We start from the raw sequence: 21017 nt of genomic DNA on the forward strand, positions 1-21017 counted from the left end.
ACAAACAAACAAAAAACCCAGCTCCATAGACTTTAGTCAAATTGCTAAAAGTAAAAGATGAAGAAATAAATTGTAAGAGTATCCAGAAGAAAGGGACAAATTAAATCCAGGGAAACCAAGAATAGAATTATTGTAGGCCTCTCATCAGAAATAATGCAGAGCATAAGAAAATGGAATGACATATTTAACATGCAGAATAAATAGAACCTCTCAGTGTCGGATTATTTACCATGAAAACAAAATATGGTTCAAAAAAATGAATATGAAATTAAACATAATTTCAGATTAATGAAAGCTGAGGGAAATTGTCAGCAACATATGCATATTACAAAAAAACATACCAAAGGATGTCCTTCAGATGGAAGAAAATGACACCAGATGGAAAACTTAATTTATAAAAAAGGAAGATTACTAAATAGTAATAAAATATTCTTTTCCTAATTTTCTTTTGAAAACTCAACTGCCTATATAAAGCAAATGTATAACAAAGCATATGGGGTATACAACATGCAGAGAAACAAAATAAATTGTAGCAGCAACATAAATAATGAAAGCTTGTGAAAAGGAAATATAACACTGCAATAAATTTCTTATATCAAACATTTGGTGTTATAATATTCTTACAATACTGTGATAGGTTTAGGATTCAGAGTGCAATTTGCAGAAAAATCACTAAAAAATAATACAGAGATACAGTTATAAAGGTAATAGAGAAATTTAAGTGGAATAATTACAATACTGTGGTGGGTTAGGATTCAGAGGGCAATTTGTGGAAAAATCACTAAAAATAATACAGAGATACAGTTATAAAGGTAATAGAGAAATTTAAGTGCAATAATTACAATACTGTGGTGGGTTAGGATTCAGAGGGCAATTTGTGGAAAAATCACTAAAAATAATACAGAGATACAGTTATAAAGGTAATAGAAAAATTTAAGTGGAATAATAAAAAAAATACTTGATTAATCCAAAAGAGTATGGAAAGAAAAACAAAACAAAACAAAACAAAACTATACAAACAACGAACAAACAAACAAAGACTGGAATGGGCAAATAGGAATCATGAAAAGATGGGTTACAGGAGAGACACTAAATTTAAGGATACCAACAAATAAACTAAGATGATGCAAAAGATATGCCCTGAAAAATGATATACTTATGAAAGACGAATTGCTTGTATTTATATCAAAGTAGTCTTCAAAAAAAAGAAATATGACCAGAAAAGATCATTTTATAATGATTAAATAACCAGTTCTTTACTAAGACACCTAAGTGTTCATATACTTAATCACAATGCTTCAAAGCACATAAAACAGCAATCCCTATCAAAATACTACCAGCAATTTTTACAGAGCTAGAACAAACAATCCTAAAATTTGTATGGAACCACAAAAGACCCTGAGTAGCCAAAGCGATTCTGAAAAAGAAAAACAAAACTGGAGGCATCACAATTCCAGATTTCAAGATATTTTACAAAGCTGTAGTCATCAAGACAGCATGTTATTGGCACAAAAACAGACACATAGATCAGTGGAACAAAATAGAGAACCCAGGAATGGACCCTCAACTCTATGGTCAACTAATCTTCAACAAAGCAGGAAAGAATATCCAATGAAGACAGTCTCTTCAACAAATGGTGTTGGGAACAGCAACATGCAGAAGAAACTAGACCACTTTCTTACATCATACACAAAAATAAAATCAAAATGGATGAAAGACCTAAATGTGAGGCAGGAATCTATCAAAATCCTAGAGGAGAACACAGGCAACAACCTCTTTGACCTTGGCTGCAGCAACTTCTTGCTAGACACATCTCTGGAGGCAAGGGAAACAAAAGCAAAAATGAACTATTAGGACTTCATCAAGATAAAAAGCCTCTGCACAGTACAGGAAGCAATCAATAAAAACAAAAAGCAGCCTATGCAATGGGAGAAGATATTTGCCAATGACATGTCTGATAAAGGGTTAGTATCCAAAATCTATAAAGAACTTACCAAACTCAACAGCCAAAAAACAAATAACCCGGTTAAGAAATGGGCAGAAGACATGAATAGACATTTTTCCAAAGAAGACATAGAGATGGCCAACAGGCACATGAAAAGATGCTCAACATCACTCATCATCAGGGAAATACAAATCAAAACCATGATGAGATACCACCTCACACCTGTCAGAATGGCTAAAATTAACAATACAAGAAACAACAGGTGTTGGTGAGGATGTGGAGAAAAGAGAACCCTCTTGCACTGTTGGTGGGAATGCAAAATGGTACAGCCACTCTGGAAAACAGTATGGAAGTTCCTCAAAGAGTTAAAAATAGAACTACCCTAACCTCCAGCAACTGCACTGCTAGGTATTTACTCAGGGATACAACAATATAGATTTGAAGGGGCACATACACCCTGATGTTTATAACAGCATTACCAACAATAGGTGAACTATGGAGAGAGCCCAAATGATGTCCTTTGACTTATGAATGAATAAAGAAGAGGTGGTTTGTGTGTGTATGTATGGATGACTCCATTAGCAAATTACATTGAACATTTAAGCAAGAAATAATACCAGTATTTCCAAAGTCTTTCAGAAAATATTGGAGGGCACAATCCCTAATTCATTCATAAAAATGGTACCAAAACCTTACAAGGACATTACAAGAAAAGAGAATTACATATCAGTATCACTCATATACAAAGATGTAAAAATACTAACAAATCAAATAAAGAAATATATATAAATAAGAATACATCATGGCTAAGTTAGACTTATTCCAGGAATGCAATGTTCAACTTTCAAATATTAACCAGTGTAGGCAATAACATTAATAGAATAACAAAGAAAAATCATGGAATAATTTTAATGGATGCAGAAAAAGCATCTGGAAAAAAGTTAAATGCCCATTTATATTAAAAATGCTCAATAAGAATAGATAAAGAAAGGAACTTCTTCAATGTAATAAAGGTCATCTACAAAAAACCTACAGCTAATGTTATACCTGATAGAATATTGACCAAGAGGAAAGAAAGGATATCTACTCTTACCACTTTTATTCATTATATTGGAGATACTAACTAGTGATGTATATGAGTAAAACACTAGAAAAATTAGAAAAGGAAGGAGGAACTCTGTTTTTATTTTCACACAGCATGACTGATTATATAGAAAACACTGAGGTACCTAGGAAACCTACTAGAGCTGATTGATAATTTAATAGGTTTATAGCAAACAAGTCTAAAATATATGTGAATTTCAAATACTAGAAACTAGTAATGTAGAAATATTTCTATATACTAGCAATGAACAATTAGAAAATGGAATTAAAAAAATGTATACTAGCATTAAAATTAAAAATATAAAACATTTAGGAATATAACAAAGACAAATGTGTAAGACACTGAAATCACGAAATCCCAGAAAGAAAGTAAAAACATCAAAATAAATGCAGGATTATAACATGCTAATTAGTTGTAATACTCAATATTGCTAAAATGCTAATCTTGCCCAAAATTATTTATGAATTTAACACCATTTCCATCAAAATATTAGCAGTTTTTTTTTCCTGGCAAAAAACGACAACCCAATTCTAAGATTTACACAGAAATGCAAAAGAACATAAGTTATTTCAAGTAATTTTGAAAAAATAAAAACAAAATTGGAAGAATTATGCCAGTTAGAAGACTTTAAAGCCACGATAAACCAGAGTGTGTGGCATTGGTCTAAAGAGAGACAAACAAGTCAGTGAAACATAATAAAGAGTCCAGACGTAGATCCACATACATATGATCAATTGAATTTCACCCAAAATAATCCAATTGGGAAAAGATATTCTTTTCAACAAATGGTGTTGAAACCACTGAATATTCCTATGGAAAGAAAGGAACCACAATTATTGCCTCCCACCTCACTAAAAAAACTTGGAGATAGATCCCAGACCTACACATAAAAGCTAAAAATTAAATCGTATAGAAGAAAAAAAAAACAGGGAAGAATATCTTAAGAAGCTTGGGATAACAAATTTTCTTAATACAAAGAAACACTAATCATTAAAATAAATGGATAAATTGCAAGTTATTGAAATTAAAAACCCATGCTTTTCTAAAAACTCAACTAAAGAAATGAAATGGTAAGCCAAAGTTTTGGGGAAAATAGTCTCAATACTAGTATTTAACAGATGACTTCTATCCAGAATTCATAGAGAGCTCCTACAGTTTGATAATGTTTAAAAATCCAATTAATATTAGTAAAAGACATTAAGGATTCTTTTCCCAAGTGGTATAGAAATGGCCAATAAATTGCACATGAAATGATCCTCCACATCTGTGGCCATCAAGAAAATGCAAATTAAAATCACAATGAGAATCACTATAATAAAAAGACAGACAACATCAGATGTTTATCAAGATGGGGGAGAAACTGGAATACTAAAATTTTGTGGAGGGAATGTAAAATGCTACAACCACTTTGGAAAAAGATATGGCAGTTCCTTACAAAACAAACCGCATACCCAGTGACTATTCAACTATTATACGGCTACTCAAAAGGAATAAAAACTATGATCCATAAAAGAACTTCTGTATGAATGTTTGCAACAGTGTTGTTTATCATTCCAAACACTGGAAAAAACACAAATGCCTATAAATAAGGGAATGGATTAACCAATTGGGCTATATCCATATGATACAATCTACTCAGCAATAAAGAGGAACAGACTATTAATAAATGCAAAAATATAGAGAGAATCTCACATATTAAGCAAAAAAAGCCAGGCACAAAAATCATGTGCTATATAGTTCCATCATATAAAGTTCTAGAAAAGGTAAAACTAAGTTATCATGATAGAAATCAGAGGAGTGATCTCTAATTACAGTGTGTAAGAATTAGCTAGAAAACACTGGAGGGTACAGTACTAACTGGAGTGATAAAAATTTTTCTCTATCTTAATAGGGATAGACAGCTTATGAATGTACACACTTATCAAAACACCAAGAAGTAAATACTTAACAACTGCATTGTTGGGATTAAATCATACCCAATTTTAAAAATATGTATATTAAATTCAAAATAAAATAGTACTGGCCTCAGAATCCCATTTCACCTCTTTGTGGACTCACCTTTGCTCCTATTTTTCAAGTGCCTGACAAGCAGAAACAGAAGAGTTTAAAGTGCTTTGAAGCCCAAAATTCTGAAAGAGGCAGAAGTTTATAAATAAGAAGTTATTCTAACACCCAATAGGAGCTTTCAGATCTAATGTGTTTTACAACTCCTAATCTTTTTTTTTTTTCTGAAAGTTCTACTTTTAAACTTATGGTATTTGTACCTGAAAAAGAATGTGAGTGATGGAATTCAGTGATTCAGTGCTCATCACAAGTGCCCTCTGTAATACCCATCACCCATTCAGCCTACCCCCCACCTTCCTCCCTCCATCAATCTTCGGTTTGTTCTCTATTGTTAAGAGTCTCTTATGGTTTGTATCCTTCTCTCTTTTTTTTCTTTCCCCCTCCCCATATGTTTTCTTTCCCCCTCCCCATTTGTTTTCTTTCTTAAATTCCACATATGAGTGAGGTCATATTGTATCTGTCTTTCTTTGACTGGCTTATTTCACTTAGCATAATACCCTCTAGCTGCACCCTCATCATTTAAAATAACAAGATTTCATTCTTTTGATGGCTGAGTAATATTCCATTATATATATATATATAATTATATGTATATATTTATATATATATATCACCTCTTCACTTTTTTCAAATAGGATTCCAATTGCTGAAACCACTGGAATAGTATTCAAGAGGAGTGAGAACACCATGAGGTGGGAGCTGGGAATACCATAATGCATTCCTTTGGATCTTCCTCTTTGCATGCCTAATTGGACACATCTTGGGCTATTGGCGATAAATTAACTGAATTATACTAATAATAATTTATGAAATTCAGTCTTTCTATGTATAGTATTTTTGTATATATTATCTTACTTTAGACTCTCTATTTTACAAACAGAGAAACGAAGATAGCAGTTTTGTAATTCACTTAATCAGTAACAGAACAGGACTGTATTTAAGGTTAATGCTATTTTTTAAATGTACAAACTGTATGGGCACAATTTTGTGAGACACCATCTTTTAGAAATCTATTGCTTTAAGTATCTGGAAATCACCTGGTAGAGAAATTCAAGAGATTAATTACACTTAGAAATTCTTCTCAGGAATCTAAATTAAATAATAAATCTTTTCAAAGATCTGCCACCCAAGTCTGAGTTTTGTTTTCCTTAATTGGGGATATAATTTTGAAAATGTATACTCAATACCTTTACAATGTTAACACTATATGAATTAATACAAGTTCTGAATTAATGGAATGCATATTTCTCCTTTAAAAATGAATCATTCTGTCAGTTTAGTATTTATCATTAATTGTTGTAAATGTTTGACTCCACAAATACGGTTATGGGTTGAACTGTGTCTACCTAGAAAAGGTAAGTTTAAGTCCTAAGCCCAGGTATCTTGGAATTGGACTGTATTTGGAAGTAGGAATGTTGCAGATGTAATTAGTTAGGATGATGTCATACTGGAGGGTAAACCCTACTCCAATATGACTGGTGTCCCAACAGTAGACAGCCACATGAATACGAAGGCACACAGGACAACGCCACGTGATGATGAAAACAGAGATTGTAGTTATGCAGTTTGAGAGCCAAGAAATACTAAAGATGGCTAGATTAGTTTTTCACTTTTCCATTTTTGTCTTGGTTTTTATGAAGTGATAACTTCTCATTATATTAAAACTTGAAAAATTTTTCCTGTTTTATTTTGTCCCTTAGCATACTCATGGTAAGATATGGTAGAAAATTTCCTTTGCTTTTTAAATATATATATATATTTATTTTTAGAAGTGCTTACTCAAACAAAGCCAACCCAAATTCTCTCTTTGCATAAAGCATTTATTTTCTGCATAAGGAGATTTCTTGGGTCAAATAGATTTTTCCAAAATTTATTTTTAATAATCCATCTTTGCATACTTTAATTGTTTAGGAAACTCTTCAGTTAACATTTTCTTAGCCCTGCACAATCTCATGATGCTGATGTTATGAACTTCTGACCATTGAATGGAGTCAGCTATTTGGCAAATCTACTTAGGATCTGTTTTCACAACGTGGAACTTATTTCACACCACCTTTCTTGTTCAGGTTTGCATTGAAGCTTCCCTCCCCTTGGGCATGAGTAACAGTGTTATGACACTGGCTTCAATAAGCAACTTTTTATGGTGTCTAATCATGTGCAAATGTGTTAAAATTGGTAGTTTTTAGCAAACAGTTATGGAACATATTACCGTAAGGCATTTGTTCATAGCGTGACAATGATTGGCCCTTGGCCACTTAAATGTTTTATTTAATAATGTGGGAATTTCAGTGTGTTTTCCTTTCATTATTTTTAACTTGAAAACAGAAACAGAAAGCCCCTTCTTTAAAGTTAAAACGTTACCGCCTACAGTCTGTCAAAAGCAATATAAGCATCTGGATTTTGGAGAGGGGCTTTTGCAAGATGTTAATTTAATATACTGGCATATTTCATGCATGCTTTTTATATTTTGTATGCTTGAAGCTATCTCTACAGTGACCACCCAGGAATAATAGACTTATTTTCGAGATTGCATACTGAAGAGTAAAAATCTTGTCCAAATAATAGTGCAAGTACTGGATTCAGATGAATATCCTTCTACTTAACACCATGCATAAAATGCCAGATAATCATTGATGTGCACTAAAGTACAAGACGTAACTTTTCAAGATCAAGATTTGCTTTTCCACAAACTACATTAATTTTTACTCCCCCCTCTCCATACTATCTCACAGAGGTGGTTCTCCATTGGCTCTGCAAATACTCTGTAGAGTGAATTTTCAAATAATTGCTGAAAGTAATGTTGTTTTCAAAAACCAGAATATTTAATAAAAAAAAAGGAATAGTGTAATAGTCTCCTTGGTGTGCATAGGGCAGAACACCCTGGATTTGTGATATTTACTGAGATCAGAGAATAAAAATATTCTTTATTTTCAACAGAGCTTGATACTGTTATTTAACAGTCATAAACCCAACTTTCAGCCTGACTTCAGAGACCTTTCATGAGACTAAGCTCTTAAGTTAGTTTAGAATTAGCTTCAGCACTATTAAAAATAATGAATTATTAAATATAACAAGCCAAACTTAAGTTTTAACATGCATATTAGAATGGGGTAGTTTCAAATTTTGAGAGATCTTTAAAAATTGTTTTCTATGTACAGCTTATACATAGGATAAGTTTTGTTTTGGTGGTCTGCAAACTCATTTACAGAAGTAGGCTATCAATCTGAAAGAACTAATGGGAAAGAAAATCTTTACATTGGGGCTATGTGATTTCAAAACTGGAGTGCTTGGAGGTCTTGATCCAATTAGGGGTGTGTGTATGTGGGTGTGTGTATATGTGTGTGTGTGTGCACGTGCGCGTGCGTATGGACGCACGCGCATGCCCATCTGGGGAGGAAGATGACAAGATGTATTGTGATTTTCAGAATGGAGAAGCAGAATACATCCAGAACTCCACATGCAGATCAGCTGTTGGTAGCTTTGGTAGACACCACTTAACATTCTTGACAATTGCCCATTAAGGCCACACCCGTGTGATTCTAATAATCCCTGCTGACAACCCTTGCCAGAAGGATCGAGAGATTATAGAATCATCTATTGGTAACTATCCCAGAACTTCAGTTTTCAAATGGAGAACAAGGGCTACCTCTGCTAAATGTAAAATGCAAAATGTGAAATATTATAACCATCTCAGCATATACAGTAGTCCCCCATTTTCCATGGCGATACATTACAAGACACCCAGTACATTCCTGAAGCCGCGGATAGTACCAAACCTTATTTTTCCTATGCGAATATACATACACGTGATAAATTTTAATTTATAATTTAGTAAGAGATCAACAGTAGTAACAGGAGGTGAGCCTGACACAGGCCTTCTGGCTCCCCATGGCCTTTGGAAGGGGGTCCATTTGAGGGTCCAGAAATCCCATTGAGCATCCCTGAAGGAACACATAATTGTAAGGTTGGCTGGGGTGGGGGGGGGGGGTCAGCAGAAACAAAGTGCACGGACAAAAAGAGGCCATGGTGATCAGGGACTTTGAAACTAGATGTGAGGAGCCAAGGCCATGAACATAAATGGTTGGTACTGGTATGAAACCCAAAGAGAGTAGATGGGACTAGTCTGTCCTTAATGAATACCAGAACAAGTGTAAGGAGAAATGCTGCAGAAACTAGCACAGATGAAAGACCATTGTGGGGAAAGGGGGTCTTTTTCCCCAACAGCCAGAAAGTCATATAAATCTTCCAACCACTTGGATTCATTGAGAGAGAATCAGTGGACGTGGGCATGGGAGGACGTATAGAGAAACTACTCATTTCCTCCAAAGACACTGGATCTTTTGAACAGACTGTTCAACTGGAAAAACCTATTACTTGCCAGTTAATTTGCCCCCATCTATTATCTATCCCTTCCAACCCGGCAGCATGGGAAATAGTGGGGAAATCAGATCAGTAATAGAACATAAAGAAGCTATAATTATTTTCCATCTGGGGAGCAGAGTTTAAATAGGCAACCATGCTACATGCGTGTGCATCTCTCAGTTGTGTGTGTGTGTGTGTGTGTAAAATAGAAACTAGTATAACCTATTTTTAATGTTTAAAATACCAGTCTTTCCATGTCTCTAGTTTTATGTCCATATGGTCATATATTAAATGTGCCATAACTTATTTAACCTACCCTCTTTTATTACACATTTATATTATTTCCTTTTTTGTTTTATGAATAAAAACGTTCTAAAATCAGCATTTTTTCAAAAGCTAAATTAGGTGATGATATTTCACAATGTAAAAGGACTAGATGCTTAAACTCTTCATACTTAAAATAATGATTACTATCTTAGCACTGTGGTATAAATTCAGATGTTCAATGGTCCCTCTATTATGTTGTCCTCTGAATCCTTGCCCAGGAAGAAGTTAAATGAAAACATCCTCTCAGAACTTTAGAAAGCAGTTCCATTGAACAGGGCCCAGAATAAACACGGTTTATAGTGCACTTTGCCATAATCGAAATAATGTTGCAATAAAAATACATGTTAGCAGTAAAGAAGATGGGAAATTGAATGTAAGGGATTGGTCATTATCAGAAAAATGAGAGTGGTAGGATATTTAAAGGCAAAAGTGGAAGAGTGGCTTTCAGTTCCAGCGAGAAAAATTAAGGCAAGTCTTAGACTAGCCTTCTAATAGTTAAAGTAAGGCGGGTAGGAATGGATAATTCAGGGAAAACTTGTTTATAAAGACAAAATTCCTCTGCTTCTGTTCGAAAGAAGAGAGGTTTTGTACACATTTTTTTTGCCTTTTCTTTTACTACATGGCATATCAACTCTCTTAATTCCCCCCAGAGGTAGTCAGTGGCCGCATGGGAGGCATTGCTTTGATACATGCACTTTAATTCTCATTAAAGCAAGTGTAAGTTTGGTTATGGCACATTGCTTTGAAAGCAGTCGCGATGGTGGGGGACAATGAGAGAGTGTGTAAAAGAAACAACTGGTTCCTATTCTGGGATCACTGCCAGCATTTGATTCAAAACCAGAACAAGTGCTGGCTGTCAGCTGAGTCTGTGCTTAAAATAAAAGAAGGCCCATAAGAGCCTAGATTAGCAGGAAGAAGGGACAATCTAATGCTGAAATCTTAGTACAAGTAGCTGAAAATGGTGGGTGCTGTCCCTACATTTCTTGTGGCTTTTAATACGATTGCAGATGACTTTGCTGATAAAACAGGATATAGGATTCCCGTAACCCAAGTGCCCTATGTAATATTTAATTGATAGTATTTATGAAAACTGAATATATGAAAACCAAGAAGGATCACAAATATAATTATGATAAAATGTGAAACGCAAGTTCAGAAATGGGTGCGGAGCCATGTCTCATATTACTTCACTGCATATGAAGTTGACGAATTGTAGGTGGCCATTTTTCAATTTTGCTATAAACTCGTTAATTCTGATGTTTGAGGAGTAAGACATGAATGAGCCGGTCTCAGGTTCTCCTATATACTCCTCAGTAAGAAATCAGTTTGCTATACCAGACTGTAAGCAAGTCTATAAAGGGAATAATTAATTCACACAAGGTGGTAATAAGTTATTTTTAACATTTTATATAGAAGGGATATAAAATTGAGACGATTAGTACAAATCACAATATGGATGCATGAAAACAGGCAGAAAAGAACGTACATTGGACCATAGCATGCTAGATCATCTTGGATTGTTAAGTATATATACTTGGAAAAAATAGGTATGCATTTCTTTTCGAATATTTTTATTGAGATATAACTGATATATAACACTATATTAGTTCCAGGTGTACAGCATAATGATTCATTATTTGTATACATTGTGAAGTGATCCCAAGTCTAGTTAACATTCATCTCCATACATAGTAACACAATTTTTTTCTTGTGTTGAGAATTTTTAAGATCTACTCTCTTAGCAACTTTATAGTATGACTAATTGTCGTATCCATTCTGTACATGACATCCCCAGGACTTAACTCATTTTATAACTGGAAACTTGTACCTTTGACTACCTTCACCCATTTCTTTTAAAATTTCCCATTTCTTTAAAAATTTTATAGAAATCAGGGTCTCTAATTCAGATCGTTTCCCCCATTAAGTTCCAGCTAGTGAAGATTTACAGTATCAGTTAAAAGATACCTGCGCTATTTGATTTCAAAGGCCTTCGATGGTGCAGTGAGGAGAAACCACTTTGAGCCCTTTATTGCCAGAGAAGGCAGTGAGAAAAGTCAACCTTTCTTATTCTTCGGGGACATAGTCAATGGTACACATAGTCAATGATTTTAAACTAGTTTGTTGGTAGGTGGGAAGTCCCATACAATTCAGCCATTACAAAGTTGACCAAGATGCAGAAATGCTTTGTACTGTCCTGCTTTAAATAAATACAGATAATTAAATAAACCTTTGCAGCAGTAGAATAAAGCATACATCCAAACTTTGCCCAGCCAAAGGCTGCCTTGGCCACTAGCCAGAAGCCAGAGGGCCAGGGCTAATTTGCATAAAATTGAACAGATTGCTGCAGCTGCCGTCCTTATTAATACCAAGACGTAATCATAATCAGGAGACATTCCATCCAAAGTAGAGCCACCTCCTGTGCAGTGCCACCCATTGCTTTGTGGGACCTACGGTCACTGATATGTGATCTTCCTTTAAAGAGAAAAGCAATCTCTTAAAAACAAAAAACAAAAAACAAACCCAAAACAAAACACACACACACACACAAAAACCTTTCTTCAATTTGCTAAAAAAAAATCTCCAGCTCTTTCACTGAGGAGATCTTTGGCTTATCAATATAAATCATTACAGATATTCCTGTATGTTGTCATTACTTAGATAAAATAGTGGGTGGAAATTAGCGAAACCGTTGATTTCAAATTTTCTTCAAAGGAATTGTGAACTTTTCACAGCTTAATTTTTTTACACGTCTGCAAAGTATTATTTATGATACAGTGACTGCTACCAGTTGCTGATGATGTCACACTTGGCTTTTTACATTCTGTCACCCTAATTTCAACTGCAGGAAACTCTACACGGCAGTGAAATGCAGAAAGATGTCAAAAAGCATGTGCTATGACTGATCACGCCCCAAACATGCTGAGAACACAGACACTATGTAATGCCTGATAGAGCGCTTTTGCATCGGGATATCAACAGCTCCCGCTCTGTCAGTACTACTAAATGAATTGGAAGATTGCTGTTCTACAGTTTCTCAGTCAGAAGGGCTGTCAGCAGCTTCATGAAGGCCATCTGGGGAAAACAAACTCTTGGCCCACAGAATGATGACGTAACATACAAGGAGCACTGGCAAGGACGGGGTGGATTATATTAAAAACCTATCATATTTGTTAGCTAACTGCGGATGACAGCATTGGAGTGTACAATAAAACGTTTTTATGGTGCTCTGAAAATCCCATGAGTTTACCACACGGGGATACATCTTGAGTTCATCTATTGGTCTGGAAAACAGAAGTCGAGTGCTGTTTTTTTCTGATCATAGAATGTGCATTGATATATTAAAAGAAACTCTAAATACCCACTTAGCACCAAAATTTGTAGGTAAGGTTTAAGATTTGGCATGCATCCTTTCCCTCTTCCTATTATTTAAGCATGTTTGATTTTATGGTGAGGATTATATATTCATCACCATAGAATTCCCAGTGTGCAAAAGGCTCTATCTCTCTGCTAATCCTTAAACCAAGGATTAGGGATTTTTTTAAAGTCATACTTAAAGAAATGATTAAAATAGAATATATAATCCATATCCTATTAGAGAGAAAAAAATCATATAGTTTTTTTCTCTTTGCACTTAACATCATTCATTCCTGTGTCTTCTATTGTCCTATATCTGAATAATTACTAAATTTACATCTCAAGTTTTAAATTCTGTTTTATTTCTTATGCATATTTCTATTTTCATGTTAGAATTTCTCCACGAATGTCATGGAAAGACATCAAGTGTAGAGTGATCTGCCAAAACTCTACCTTGAGTTCAATGACATCTCTATTTTCTAAGTTTTTGCCTTCATTTTCTGTTTATGCTCATCTATAACCCCATGGTCCTTGCTCTGGCTGTCAATAAAAATGAGCTGCAAACACTCCATCTGCACTTAATAGTCATCGCCTGGACGCTCCCTTTCTTTTCTTTGGTGTACTACTGGCTTGATTACACCTCTCCCACTTGTGTCCTCTTTTGAGTCCCACTACTCTTTGGGTTCATCACCTTGAACTTAAAGCTTGAAATCTAAAACTTTCTAAAGACTAAAGATGTGCTTTCCCCTTCACGGGTGCCTGAGGGTAGGGCAGCACGTTATAGTTGTAGCTCAGATCCTAGGACTTCTAACTCCATCAGGGTCCCTTGGTTCTTAAAGGGAAACCCCTCATGATACGTAAGGAGAAGGAATACTTATGTGAAGAAGGATGAACATCAAGCAACTATGAAGCCACAGTGTTGATACTGGAACTTGGTTCTGATAAGAAAAAAGATGTTGAAAACCTCTTGCAGCCATTTATTGATGTGTCTTTATTGACTTTTTTACTGACTTTTTGGGGTCTGCTTTTTGTTTTTGTTGTTTATTTTCTCTTCTAATTCTCTCTTTGAAACTGTATGTGGTTGAAATGATGAGACAAGCTTGGGGATAATTCCCACTCAGGACAAGTTCCCACCCTAAGACATTTGAATCTGACTCCAAATAAAAGCATAATCATGCAGGCAGTTTTGCCTGTGGTTAATCTAGACAAATTTAGAGAGTCCCATTGGTTCACACACTGCCTATAGCAATTTTTCACATAAGGGCTTGAGCCTCATCTAATCTGGTAACAGGTAGCAACTTCCGCTGGCCTTGTTTTTTATGTGTGTCTACCTCCGTCAGAAAACTTGAGAGTACTCATACTAAGTGCTCTATATAGATTCAAAGATTTGGCACTTCTCGTACTAGCCCTGTTAATCAGAGCTAGATGATCTCTTGATCATCACAAAATCAAGATGGTGCTTCGGTTAGGCCTCCCCCGAAATACTACCTATTTTTCTCCACATCAACCAAACTAACAAACTTATAAGAGTGGAATCCAGTCCTCCAGGTGACTCTGTAGTCATCCTCATCAACTATCCTCCCTCCACCTGCTACACCTATGCAAGTACTACAGATTCCATCTCTGTAATTCGGGCATTTCCTACATTTTCAGTATCTGGATTATTGCAATAGAGTCCTCATTTTTTTTTCTGGCCTCAAATCTGTCTTCTGAAAACTTCAACCTTCCATTAGGAATAGGATGTTCTCCCTAAAATACATATTTTTCTCATTTGCCAAGTCAAAGACCTTTGAAATCCCCTACTACCTACAATGTCAATTTTGAAGTACTTGGGTTGGCAGTCAAACAACTATATGATCTGATTTTAGCCTCCTTTTTTTTTTCCTTACTAACTTATCTTTATGGTGATCTACATTCTGAAGTTCAGCAAATGAGACTATTGGCTATCACCCGAACATAACTGTGTCTCTTCATTATTTGCACTTGCTCCACCTCAGTCTATTACCTTTCTCCTCTGTCTAGGTGTCAAAATTCATTAAACACAAACATCACTCAGTGAATGTAACTTTATAATTAATTATTCTCTTATGTACTAAGTTCAGAGCCACGTAGTTTATCGGAGGTTTTGTACTGCAAATTACCTAGTCTACACACTCATTCTGCAAGAGAGTGAACATTCTAGAAACACTAGGTTGTTGAGATCAGACAACTCACATTTTATGCCCGTAATATGCACTTGTCACATTATAGTTTATGATGAAATTAAATAACTGTAAATTTGAAATTCACTTCAACACGCATACCTATATTTCATTGACTCATAAGTCAATGTGTGACTTCAGGCCTCCAAATCACTCCCATCCCACAAAGTCTCTAGTTATCTCTGAGAGTTCATGGCAGGGCCTCTGTGTGCTCTGTGGCACACTTAGACCTTTAAGCTATTTTACCACCAAGTTTCTACAGCAGATGTGCCACATCGGCTTGTTAATGGTCTATTGAAGCTAATCTCAGAAAAAGCCATCTGTAGGATTTTCCCACTATATGCAGCCCATCCCCTTTGGGGCCACTGAATGGACGAAATCATACAGTATTCCAAGGTAAAGGGAAATTATCACAAGAGACTGACTTTCCCCAACTTTGCATCACACCTTTATGTCTATGTATGCTCCAAAGCAGTATCACTTTGTTCCAAACTTCCGAAGTCTCATCTGAAAATGTTTCCTTTAGCTCCTTCTTGTATTCTTCATCTCCATGGGGACTCAAAATCAGCCTCTGGCATCAACAGGTAATCAACATGTAAGCTACTTTCCATTGCTTTATTTTCCTCAGTCCCCCAAAGCATTTGGGTATCAATATTCTTTTTCACTCCCCCTCTAGGCAAAAACTAAAGCCATCAAGCAAATCAACTGATGTAGATAGACACCTAGAGCATTTTAGCTGGACATGTTTCTCTTGGAAAATGAGTATTTTATACATGGTCTCTTCTACAAGACTGCCAGCTAAGTGTAGGTCATGCCCATGTCATAGTCGCCTTTGTATTCCCCAAGGCACCTTGAGAGTGAATGGCATATCTTTGGAGCTGAACAAATATTTGTAGTTTGAGGAACAAATGAAACATTATTAAATATTCTAAGGGTAAGTGATCTAATATAAAGTATTGAATTATGTCATCGGAATAAAGCAGTGTTTTTAATTAAACAGGTTTATAAGTAACTGCACAGAAAGCTGGAATACCCCTACAGAATAGGTGCATATATTGATTAAGGAGTAAAGTGAGCTAAAATAACATTTTTAGTCATTATGGCTTATTCTTTGATTTAACCATGACTTAATAAATCCCAATCCTTTCTGTCTTCATAAAGTGAATCCAAAATATTAAATATAACATTAGTACTGTGGGGATATATTCCTAGTCCAAGTATCCTCAAAATCCATTTCTTTCATACATTATTTTGCCTTGAGTTCTTTTTATCTTTTTAAATGTCATTCCCTCCTTTCTTTTAATGCTATTTCTCTCTTTTAATATCATTTGTGGTTTTTTCTGCATCAAGAACAGAGTATTAGAACATGCCAAATATTTTCCATTCCATGATTTAAAATTTTTTTTACAAGAGAAGTTTTTTAGATTTGCACCTGCTTGCCCTTAAATTGCCTTGAAAGACATAAATAAATCACCAGAACTTGCTTTCCTCAGTCTTCATTCACTTTAAATGAGGACAAGAACTTGGTAAGTATTCTGTGGCTCACCAAACCTCCCCGAATGCCAACAGGGGCCTCTGGCTTGAGTCTACATTTCCTTCTATTAAAAAGGTGAACTGCAAAGTAGATTCTGAAAAGTTAATCCTTATAATTTAAGCCCTTATTTGTTCCACATGAACTAACTTCCAGATTGTTACTGAAACAAATTTTCTTTTATTTGTGTATTCAAATGAGTATGATTCACTTAAAAAGCAGTCCCACTGAACCACATTTGCATATCCTAATTAGTTTAGCATGTTCATTTTCCATTCACATGTTTTTCAAATAAATGCTTTTGAAGAATACTAAAACTTAACTAACATCTGAGGCTGCGAGTTCACAAAAAGAAAAAAAAAAGAAAGCTGACATATATACTAGCTAAAAAAGGCAAGAATTTCAATGTGTGGCACAGAGGATGTGGATTTGATTCCTATTTCATAATGGAGGCTTGATTTGTGTTTAGTATGTACCAGGATGTGGGCGGCTTCAAGGCCAGTTCATCCGTGTATTTGTATAACCAACATAGGATGGCAATTGAAGTAATATTCTAAGACTCTAATGCATATTCAGAACTTATCAATTTTTGAAGAATATTTTTTTTTAGATTTTATTTATTTATTTGAGAGAGAGAGAGAGAGCGCACAAGCAGGGGCAGAGGCAGAGGGAGAAACAGACTCCCCACTGAGCGGGGAGCCCAATGCAGGTCTCACTCCCAGGACCCCCGGGATCATGACCTAAGCTGAAGGCAGACGTTTAACCAACTGAGCCACCCAGGTGCCCCTGAAGAATATTTTTATAATCTAAGCTAAGAATAAGATAATATATCAGCAAGAAACTACAATATAGAAAGCTATTCATCAAAAGAAAACACCAAGTTCTGAAACATTCTTTCACAAACAGAAGTACACATTTTATATCATGTGGAAAAACAAACCATTGATTTGGAAAAACATTTTCTACATGGAACATAGTCTGCGATTAGCCTTCAATAAAAGGGAAGGGGGGGAAATGCCTTGTGTGGCAAGCATGGTTTCAAATACATAATTATCGGAATTATCTGCCTAAATTCATTTTTAAAACCCACTCACTCCTACAAATAAAAAGAACACAGAATGATATCAGTTATGTTTCGCAGTCCCATTATATAACATTGTGTTGTTGGACTCTGCTTAGATTCTTATCAGAGGATTCTCTGGTCATTTCAGAAATTGATGTTATTTAAATCCATCCACTTGGCCACTCTTATGCCTTCTCCCTCTTCCTTGTAAGAAATATGAGAAACAGAAACCCCTGGGCTGAATCTTTTTAATCCAGCCTAGGTCATGGATCATATCTGGGGACCTGGTGCTTGCATATTTCTTTTTATGCATTAGCACTGAATTTTTGAATTTGAGTAATTATTTATTGCATCTATCTAATCTGAAATAGTTAATAATAGTTTCACACTACTTGATTTCAGAAAGCAGTTATGACCAGAAGGCTGTGCTCTATGTTTTGCCTCATTTAAAAGATAAAAGCGGGAAAGTGATTGCAAGAATACCACAAAAGCTGTTTGTATTAGAATATTTTATTATTGGCTATTTAAAATGTAAAAGTAGTCCACAGATGAAATCAACAACTGATATTTGGAAATGAATGGCATAGACGGCATATTTTTTTATAGTGTTTTATTTTTATTTTTTTTATTAACATAGATGGCGTATCTTATAGTGTCCTAGGTATTAGGGATAAAGAACTCTGTGTTACCTAGCCCTGGTGTCTCCATGCCCATCAGGACACTTTGCTACTCCATTTTCAAGACTGAGCACAGGCTACTTACTATGTAGGGAAGAACAGTTCTACTAGACAGCAAGAATAATCTGGGCTTTGGGAGACAGAAAGGAAGGTTTGAGACTGGAGAAGACTTCTTTTCCCCTTAGGATCAGGGTAAGCTGAATAAACCCAACACTAACAGGAAATCATTCTGAGTTAAAGATTCAGAAATAAATCACATCGTACATATTTAGCAAAACTCCCTCCCCCCAACCCAGGATCAAAATCAAACCTGCCTGAAAAATACACAGAGTGATATTTTGTCTTGTTTGTGCAAGTCCTCTCATATTTTATGTACTAAAATATTAAAAGAGAAAGAAAGAGATACCCATACTCTAACAAAAGCATGTTTTAGTATGGAATGGATGACATGTGTTTAAAATGGTGTCACAGCCACACATTTCTTATTTTATTTGCATTTCCTAGAACTAGAGGAATGTTGAAAAAACTCTAGGAGCTAGCTAAGAGGGTACAAATGGAAGAGTATCTGTGCTCCAGCTGAAAAAAGTATAAGCGGTGTCATGTTGGAGATCATTTCCAACTCTCTGTTGCTTTCTTGTGTGAGCAATGAAGTCGAGGTGCTTGGCAGTTCTTGTCAACAATATGTCGAGGTGGTGATTGTACGATGCTGTGGCAGCAGAGCTTTCAAACAAAAACACCAGGACCTGTGAAGTACGTGTCTGTGATTAGTACCTGATGCTACGCACAGTGGATGCTCAAGCTCATGTTTTCAATGGAATATCTTCTTTATGAAACTAACGATGCTTCCTTTTCTGGTAATCACACTAATTTTGAAAAGATCATATGGCTGCAATCAATTCTTCAGCATGAAGAAGTTTGTTTCTTCCCTTTCCAGATCCATCAACAAAAACACATAAAATGCCATTTTGCCTAGCTATAGACATCAACTTTCACAACGAACGCAAATAATTATACAAATTGAAAAACGTAACTGAAATGCATATAGCTCCTTTATTCAAAAGAGTGAGAAGTATGCCACTTTGCCCCACAGCTGTGGGAAACTGGATCATTTCAGGAAGATTATAAATTTTAAGAAGACAAACTATAATCTCTCATAATAGCTTCTCTTTATTTTCCAAGTGAATATCAGATGCATCCCTCAGACATATATACCCTGATTGCACAGTGATAGTTACATGAGTATGTACATTGGTTCTGTGGAGAGCTTACACAGTTATGTCATGTCCACAGTGTATTTACCTGAGTAGAAATCTTGACTATGTTTCTCAATAAATCATGTAGCTCTGAAGAAAGACTGTTACCTGGTAAAATCATTTATGGAAAGAATACTTAATGTATAAAGCAGGGTGAGGAAAGTCAAGGGAAAAAACGATTTCTTATTAATGTTTTGAACTGTGGGCTCGTGTGTGTGAATGTTTAGGAGTAGGTGGTATATTAGGGACATAGACTCTTCATATGTTTTTTTTTAATTTTTTATTGTTATGTTAATCACCATATATTACATAATTTGTTTTGGTGTAGTGTTCCATGATTCATTGTTTGTTCATAACACCCAGTGCTCCATGCAGAACGTGCCCTCTTTAATACCCATCACCAGGCTAACCCATCCCCCTACCCTCCTCCCCTCTAGAAACCTCAGTTTGTTTTTCAGAGTCCATCATCTCTCCTGGTTCGTCTCCCCCTCTGACTTCATATGTTTTTTACATACCATATTCAGCACTTAACTAATTTGTACTGTTTATGCAAACACCAATGAGAAATAATGGTATGAGTTTCAAGATATTAAAGAGGCAGAATTGTGTATTTCATGAGAGGCAGTATTTCTGCCCATGTAGACAAAGCATTACACTAAATTCTGGTGAATAGAAAAATTAAACACACAAAAGCACATGTAACTTCCCACAAGAAACTTACAATCAACCAGAAGAAGCCAACATATGTAGAAACAGTTATCAAAAGTCGTATTTCCTTTTTTGCTCCCTGTTCTAAAACTTAGAGCCAAATTTGTGTCTGTCAGTAGGAAACACAGGGTTCAAGGGATTGATCTTCACTTCTGGCTTCATCTTATTTTTCTTCCCCTTCAAATGCTTTATTTTTTAATGTTTCATTTTTTCACCTGTTTCTGTGAGGTAACTTAAACCCTCTTTAAATCAAGATATAAAATGAAGACTTAACATATGTAGGGAATTTTTAATATGTAAGGCTCATATAATTAAATCTATGATTTAGGAAGAGAATTCTGGCAGCATTGGGGAATATGGATTAGAAAGGGGAGACAGGGCACTTTGGGATGCCATTGTCATGGTTCAGATGAAAGACAATGAGGAC

The sequence above is a fragment of the Eumetopias jubatus genome, unplaced genomic scaffold, assembly GCF_037043125.1.
Source record: "Eumetopias jubatus isolate StellerSeaLion01/CBP00866 unplaced genomic scaffold, mEumJub1_p1.0 scaffold_2, whole genome shotgun sequence".
NCBI classification, from domain to species: Eukaryota; Metazoa; Chordata; class Mammalia; order Carnivora; family Otariidae; genus Eumetopias; species Eumetopias jubatus.